We start from the raw sequence: 7,631 nt of genomic DNA, 5'->3' as shown, positions 1-7,631 counted from the left end.
AATCAAGGAACCTATCAATTCATCTAAGGTCATGGCCTTAAGGTCTCTACCCTCAGCAATGGTCGTAGCCTTGGCTTCCCAAACAGGAGGTAAGCCTCTAAGGATCTTCCTAATCATCTCATATGTGAGATAGGTCTTTCCTAATGCATGCAATGAGTTTATGATGTGTTTGAATCTAGTGTACATACTCTAAATGGACTCACCTACATTCATCCTAAAGGCCTCATACTCACTGGTCAACATGTCTATCCTACTATCTTTTACATCTCTAGTACCCTCATATGTGATCTCTAACTTATCCCATATTTCTTTTGTAGTAGAATATGTCATAATCTTGTTAAATTCATTTACGTCAAGACTACAGTATAAAATATTTATGGCAGTGGCATTAAAACTAATAGCTTTCATATCATCATCATCATATTCATCCTCAATCTTAGGAATCCTAACTGCACCCTCAGTTTTCATGGGAATATAGTTTCCCTTAGAGACAATCTTTCACACCTTCCAATCAGTATTCTGAAGGTAGATGCGCATCCCCTATTCCCAGAAGGTGTAATTAACACCACTGAACACAGAAGGTTGTGTGGAAGATGGTCCCTCAAGGAAAGGGGTCACGGAGCTATGAGCCATACGTGATCTTTTTGCAAAACAACAACTAGTCTATGCTACGTGACTATGATACCAATTGTTAGCTTTACCATGATCCCAAGAGGGGGGGTGAATTGGTATTTTCAAATTTAAACTCTAGGTCAATCACCTAACACCAGTATGTTCACAACCTTAAGGACAATCTAGTGCAAGTAAAACAAATATGCCAGAAATTAAATAAAGCAGTTTTAATCAAAACCACATGCACCAGAAAGCAATAAAGTAAAAGTGACACACATAATTGTTATCGAGGTTCGGCCAATTCCCTACGTCCGCGCCTTGGCTAATGAGTACAAATATTACCACTAAACTTGCTCACTTAAATGGGTGGAGCGGCACCGATACAAACAAGATTAATTAGCACAGAGCAGACCTCAACCTTTACACCAATCCTTATCGAGTTGGATTACCGCCCCCTCAGGCCACGCCTGGAATCACTCAGATTTACAATCAAATGGTACAATGAAATAGCACTTTCACGTAAAGCAGATTTGTACCCAAATAATACGCTCAATCACATATGCATCAAAAGTAAGGATATAGTGTAAGCTCGGTGATGCAAGGTTTGTTCTATCAATACTCAACACAGTATAATTAATATGAAGCTCAAGAGTATTCAACACAAGCAATGGCTTGGAATCTAAATAAAATATTTCAACAACACATCAATATTCCAAGTATACTATGCAGATAATCAAACTGGTTTTTGAATGATTTTCTTCATTGAAATAAGCACAAAGCTAGTTTGAAAAAGTTGCTTGCTTGTTTTTAAAAAAATATCTTTGCACACCAAAAGCAAAGCTATTGGATACTTGCAATGAAGTGCAAATATCCTAAGCGTCCTTGGTTTAATCCCACACAAGATTTATAAATGAGAATTTTGTGGGATAAACCTAAGCTATGCTCCCAACATAATAAATCTCAACACACACACAACAATGGGAGTATTAGCTCTGAGCAACAATCAAATAAACACGAATGAAACTCTCACAATCTTGGATCTGATCAAGAGGAAGCAAGTTTGATAATATTAGGGAAAAAATTGGATTTTCAAGAGAGAGAGAGAATTTTTGCTAATTATCTGCTAATCATGCAAATGAAAACATATTTATAGTCAGGTGAAAAAATATAACTGTTTGGGACAGGATGGGTATTATTAAAAAAGTTCCAAAGGATTAAGATCCAATTTTCCTGAAATAACCTTGTTTTACCGTGATTAAAATAATTTTAACCGGGCGAGGTTCGGGTGGCTGAACTTTGGTTCGGTCGCCCGATCAGACACAGTTCAAAAAGTTTTTCAATTGAGTTCGATCACCCGGATAAAGGTTCGGCAGCCCGAATCAAAGTCAGTAGCCAAGCTTCATGACTTCGGGTGCCCAGTCATATTTTTGGTGGCCCGAAGGCAAGTGTTTGGTCGCCCGGGGATATATTTGAATTAAAACCATAGGACGCTCGAGTTGGTGAACAGTCCCTTTCGAAGGGTTTGGGCGCCAGGGGAAGATGTGTGCATTTGAGGTTCAGTAACCCGAGGGCTAGTCAACATTTTGAATTTCAAAGTTCGGGCGCCCGAGGAGTTTTGTACTCCAATGGTTCGGTCGCCTGACTCCTCTTATCTTGCTTAGATTTGTCCATTTTTAAGCAAAATTATTACACACTTATATATTTTATGCTATGTGTGTGAGTGTTGGAGCCTAAGGTCTTGTTATGGTTTAATTGATCTTATGATGTATCCTGTATGCATGATGTGCAGGTGATAAACATACAACCACAGCCTAGGTTACTATTACAGACCCATATAAATTATTACAGACCAATATGAATTACAATTACAAATACAAGTCTTCGTGGTCTTCTTGTTTCTTTAAGTGCCCTTCCTTGGGAAATTTATTTGAACCTACATAAGCACTTAACAATCAATAAATATCAGTATTTGTCATTATCAAAATCAGGTGCGACCTATGAGGTCAACATACTCTATTATCATATTAGTTGTGTGTGGTTAGTCTCTGGGAGAGTTCCATTATATTAAGAGCTCCCGAGGTCGCGTATGTATGTAACCACGGTATTTCTCCACCATAAGTAAGGAAATGTATGTATGTATGTATCGTGATGGGGCTGTGTATAAATGGCCGCCGATTCTTCTTAGTGTATGTATGTATTGTGACGGGGCTGTGTATAAATGGCCGCTGGTTCATCTTAGAGTGTGTATGTATTCGGTAGTATAAATGTGTTCGTAATGAGAGATTGCAAATTTCGAGGACGAAATATTTGTAAGGAGGGGAGGTTGTAAGAACCTGAACCATGATATATGAATTAAATATTCAAAAAAAGGGGTAAAGTGGTAATTTGGGGCAAGCTTCATCGACGAAGCCAGAGTTCATCGACGAAGTCCTATTTGTTCTCGGCAACGAAATTCAATGTCGCGTCAACGAGGAGTTCCTGAAGGATTTTGGAAAATCTGGAACCTCGGGCTCATCGACGAGGCCATCATCTCGTCGACGAAGGTAATGGTGGACTCGTCGACGAGGACGCCAATTCGTCGACAAATCCACCCGAGTCAAAGGGCTATAAATATTCAAATGAGTTGCTTCCAAGCTAAGTTAGCTTAAAAATCTCTCCCTCTCTCTCTAGAACTTGAAGCTCTCTCTCTCTTTCTCTTGATTTCTTCACCATTTATCGCCTGATTCATCAATCCAACATTACTGTGAGGATCAGGGAAGGATTCTCTATGTTTCTAGCAGATTGGAATCTCGTTTTGAGTAGTTTCGGGTTTCAGGCCAAAATCAAAGTAAGGCTCGATTTTCCTTTCTAATTCGAAATATGTGTAGTAGTATGAGTTGTAAGCATGTATTATACTATGGTTTGTAGGTTTTGGAGTCTCGGTTTGTAGTTTTGGGGACCGTAGAGTTTGTTGTTAGAATTCGGGTTAGGGTAAGGGGATTCAGTTTATATCAGTTATTTTTGGAATCGAGATCAGTAAACCTGTAGGTTACGATCGTATGTATGTTTTGGTAACTTATTTGGGGAAATATATCAGGTAAAATATGGGATTTTCGGGTTACAGTTTTCAAAAAAATTTCGGGATTTCGAATATCATCTCTGCTTTTGTTTGGAAAACTGTTTGTTTTGTTTAAACTGTATTATTGAGAAGACCGTTATCCATATTTGTATAAAACTTTATACTTGAATTTGAAAACGATATGATTTGCCATAAACCAAATAAGTGTGGTATGTATGGTTGTATGTAATTGTTCCAAGTATTTTGTAAAACAGCTATGTGGCGGCTAATTACCGTACGCTGATGAGTATAGAAACATAAGTTTCAAAATGATTCCAGGTTTTGTAAAATCGACTACTAGAGGCTAATTACCATACGCCGAAACAACTATGTGGTGGCTAATTACCGTACGCTGCGCCATGTACCGGTGTCAAAACTGTGGGCGAGAGTGTCGCGATCTATATCTAAGGCTGTAAAATATCACCTGTATCTCAGCTGGTCACTGAGGGGTGTAAGCTACACTGTATTGGAAATGTGATAGCTGTGAAGCTTTGGGTTTCATGGAGTAGTTGCGTATTAGTGTGAGTTACATCATATTGGCAACGTAATCGCTGTAAAGCTTCTGGTTTCATAGAGTAGTTGTGTATTAGTGTGACGACACTGACCGTATGTTTGGGTATCATATGCACTGGAATGAATTTGTAAAAATACTGGAATTGTATGGAACTGTATGGAAATATTTTTGAACTATATCATATTGTATGGTGTTATGTTTTACATAAAATAACACTGGTATGTCACACACTGATATAACCCGTTTTCTTCCTTACTGTGAGATGTCTCACCTCGAATGTACGTACAAATGTTTTCAGGTCCTTCAAGTAGCCGTAATTAGAATCCTAGCATTTGGAAGCGGGGGTGTCATTAGCTGCTGTTAGTACCTGTTTAGGTACGCATTTTTGTAATCAGGTTGTCGTGATGGTTTTTGTAGACACCCGGGGTTTGTTTTGCAATTATAGATTTGTATATCCTCGTGTTGTATAGACTCTGGTATGGTATGTTATATGGATAGATGAAACATTTTCCTCTGCGTATTGGATGAGTATGGATGTATATGTGTATGTGTATACAGCATCCATATACCCCACGAGGTCAGACCCTTTTATTGTATTGTATCATGTATGTTTTAATTGATACAGAGACATGTTAGGTTACTATTCTCACACCCGGGACCCATCTGCGAGTTCGGGGCGTCACATGGGATCTAGGGAAGGAGTGGACCACAATCAGCCTATAGTACTTAGCCTTACCTTACATTTTTGCAAGAGATATTTTCCATGCCTCGAACTCGTGACCTCCACGAGTATGGTTTCAAAATATAGGTGTTAAATTCAAATTATTATTAATTAAATTATAACTAATTCAAACACTTATAGATGTTGCGATATCATTCAAACTTAAAACAACAAAAATTTTCTATCCATTGTCATTTTGGGTTAAAGCTTCCACACTTTGCATGTTGCAACATATATATTGTAAGAACCCGAACCGTGATATATGGATTAATTATATAAAAAAGGGTAAATTGGTAATTGAGCAGAGTTCATCGACGAAGCCATAGTTTGTCGATGAAGTCTATGTGCTGCTTGTTGACGATCAGAGGCTCGTCGACGAGGAGAAGCTGATGGATTTCGAGAAACCGGGGATCTCAGGCTCATCGATGAGGTCACTGTCTCGTCGATGAGGTGTCTTCAGTGACTTATCGACAAGGATGCCATTTCGTCGACGAGGTTGGCCGAGTCAAGAGCTATAAATATCATTTTCCATTGCTTCCAAACTAAGTAATCTCAAAATATCCTCTCCCTCTCTCTCTAAAACTTGAGGATCTCTCTCTTTCTAGATTTCTTCGCCGTTCGTCGCCTGATTCGTAAATTCGACGTTACCACGTAGATCAGGGTAAGATTCTCTTCGTGAATAGTGGGTCAAAATCGCGTTTTGAGTAGTTTCGAGTTTTGATAAAAAATCGAGGTAAGGCTCGATTTTCATTTCTATTTTGAAATATGGGTAGTACGAGTTGTAAGGAAGTATTCTTCTACGTTGTTTAGGTTTTGGTGTCTCGGTTCGTAGTTTTGGGAGCCGTAGAGTTGTGGTCCGATTTCAGGTTAAGGTAAGGGGATTCTGTTTATCAATTTATTTTTAAAATCAAGATTGGTAATGTAATGACTCGACCCTTCATATGGACCCAGGTGTCACTCACTTATACCAAATACTTGTACCTGTTCAAGATACGTAAACAACCCACCCTAAGAAGGGACATACGGGTATAAATCATACATAACGTTGATGTAAATGTTGCAAAAAAACATAAACATCCATTGGGATTTCTATCAGTCTTATACCAGAGTTTACTAATACATCCACAATTACCTAAATAAATTCTTGTTATTACAACCCTCCAAAAAGGACTTTCATCTAGGTTTATTAAAAGATTCAAATGCTTACGTAAGCTAACCAAAAATAGTCTCCCCAGTCCCTTTAGCTACTAGGACCGATGCACTGATGGACGTGAAAACAAAGGTTGTATGATAGGGCGAGACACCTCTCAGTAAGGAAGAAAGAGTTACAACAGTGTGTGACTGCATATATGCACATTTTCATACAAACTCATATATTTGAAACATTTGTTTATAATACTGTATCATATAACATTTATCTGCACATCAAGTATTTAAATTATGCATATGATTATTAAAACACCTTAAGCTTGGTATGACAATTTGCCTATTTACCTTGTGGCACGGGTTGTGCACTGATTGCCTCTGACAGTGTCTTGTTCGTGCAGACAAAGCCGAGCATCTTTTATGATCCGACCACCCCCTGGTTTATTTTCACCAGCAGCTTACTAACTCCTCGCAGGTCGACCATCTAATATACCCGTACTGATTTTACACATGTATGGCTGCACTGCTAGCATTGGTACCTAACCCGAGAAGTTTATTTCAACCCCCAAACTGGAGAATTTTTCAACCCTTTTACTGAAGTTTCTTTCAACCTCTTTTGTTCACAAGCTGTGGTTCTAGTATCATATATACAATTTATAGCAAAACAATAACCTGTGCAATTTCAGTATTTTTCAAAAATTCAGATAATCACGTTGGGTTCAAACCAGCACCTTTCCACTCAGATACCCCTCTTTGTTTACTGATTCAGCTCGGTGTATCACCGGTCTCTATTTTTCACATTCTTAGTATAACAAATTGGAACTCCGTTCCCATAATCTATATCAATAATATAGAAAATTCATACATTTCCACTTCAACATATATCACACAAGTTTAATTCCAAAACCCGCTAAATGATAGAAATTCAGTAAACATCATTTAAATGAATAAGTAAAGGATTCGTGCATCTCCTACTATAGTATAAATACAAATAAATGATTTTTGTAAAGTTTGGAGATCATACGTCGAAATCCTCGTTTTTACCAAAAAATCGTAAAATCAAAATTTATGCTCGATAGAAGTTAGGAAATAAGCAGTTAAATTATACATAAAAATATAAACTAGCTTTTTAGTGGTTTGGTTTTTCCAAAAATGCTATTGTAATCAAATTCCACTTACCTTAAGCTCGAAATGAAACTTCGTACGATAACGATCCAAACTGACAACTCAGAATCCCGAAAACCTAAAACCACAGAACATAACCTTACTATATTTTCTACTACTATCCAAATATCCAATAAAAACTAAGATCAGATCCCTACGTTGATTTTTGGGGAAAGACCTGAAAATCTACAAAACGACAATCCGATTCGCTAAAATTGTAGAGTTTTCTCTTCTAATCCATGCAGTACCCTCTGTTTTTGGAAACGGATGAAGAACAGCGAAGAATCGTAGCGAAAGAGAGAGATTCTTAGGTTAGAGAGAGAGAGAGAGAGAGAGAGAGAGAGAGAGAGCTTTTCGAAGAAACTTAGCTGTTAAGC

The sequence above is a fragment of the Malania oleifera genome, chromosome 7 (assembly GCF_029873635.1).
Source record: "Malania oleifera isolate guangnan ecotype guangnan chromosome 7, ASM2987363v1, whole genome shotgun sequence".
Classification (NCBI taxonomy): domain Eukaryota; kingdom Viridiplantae; phylum Streptophyta; class Magnoliopsida; order Santalales; family Ximeniaceae; genus Malania; species Malania oleifera.
Note: the sequence above shows the minus strand (reverse complement) of the source record.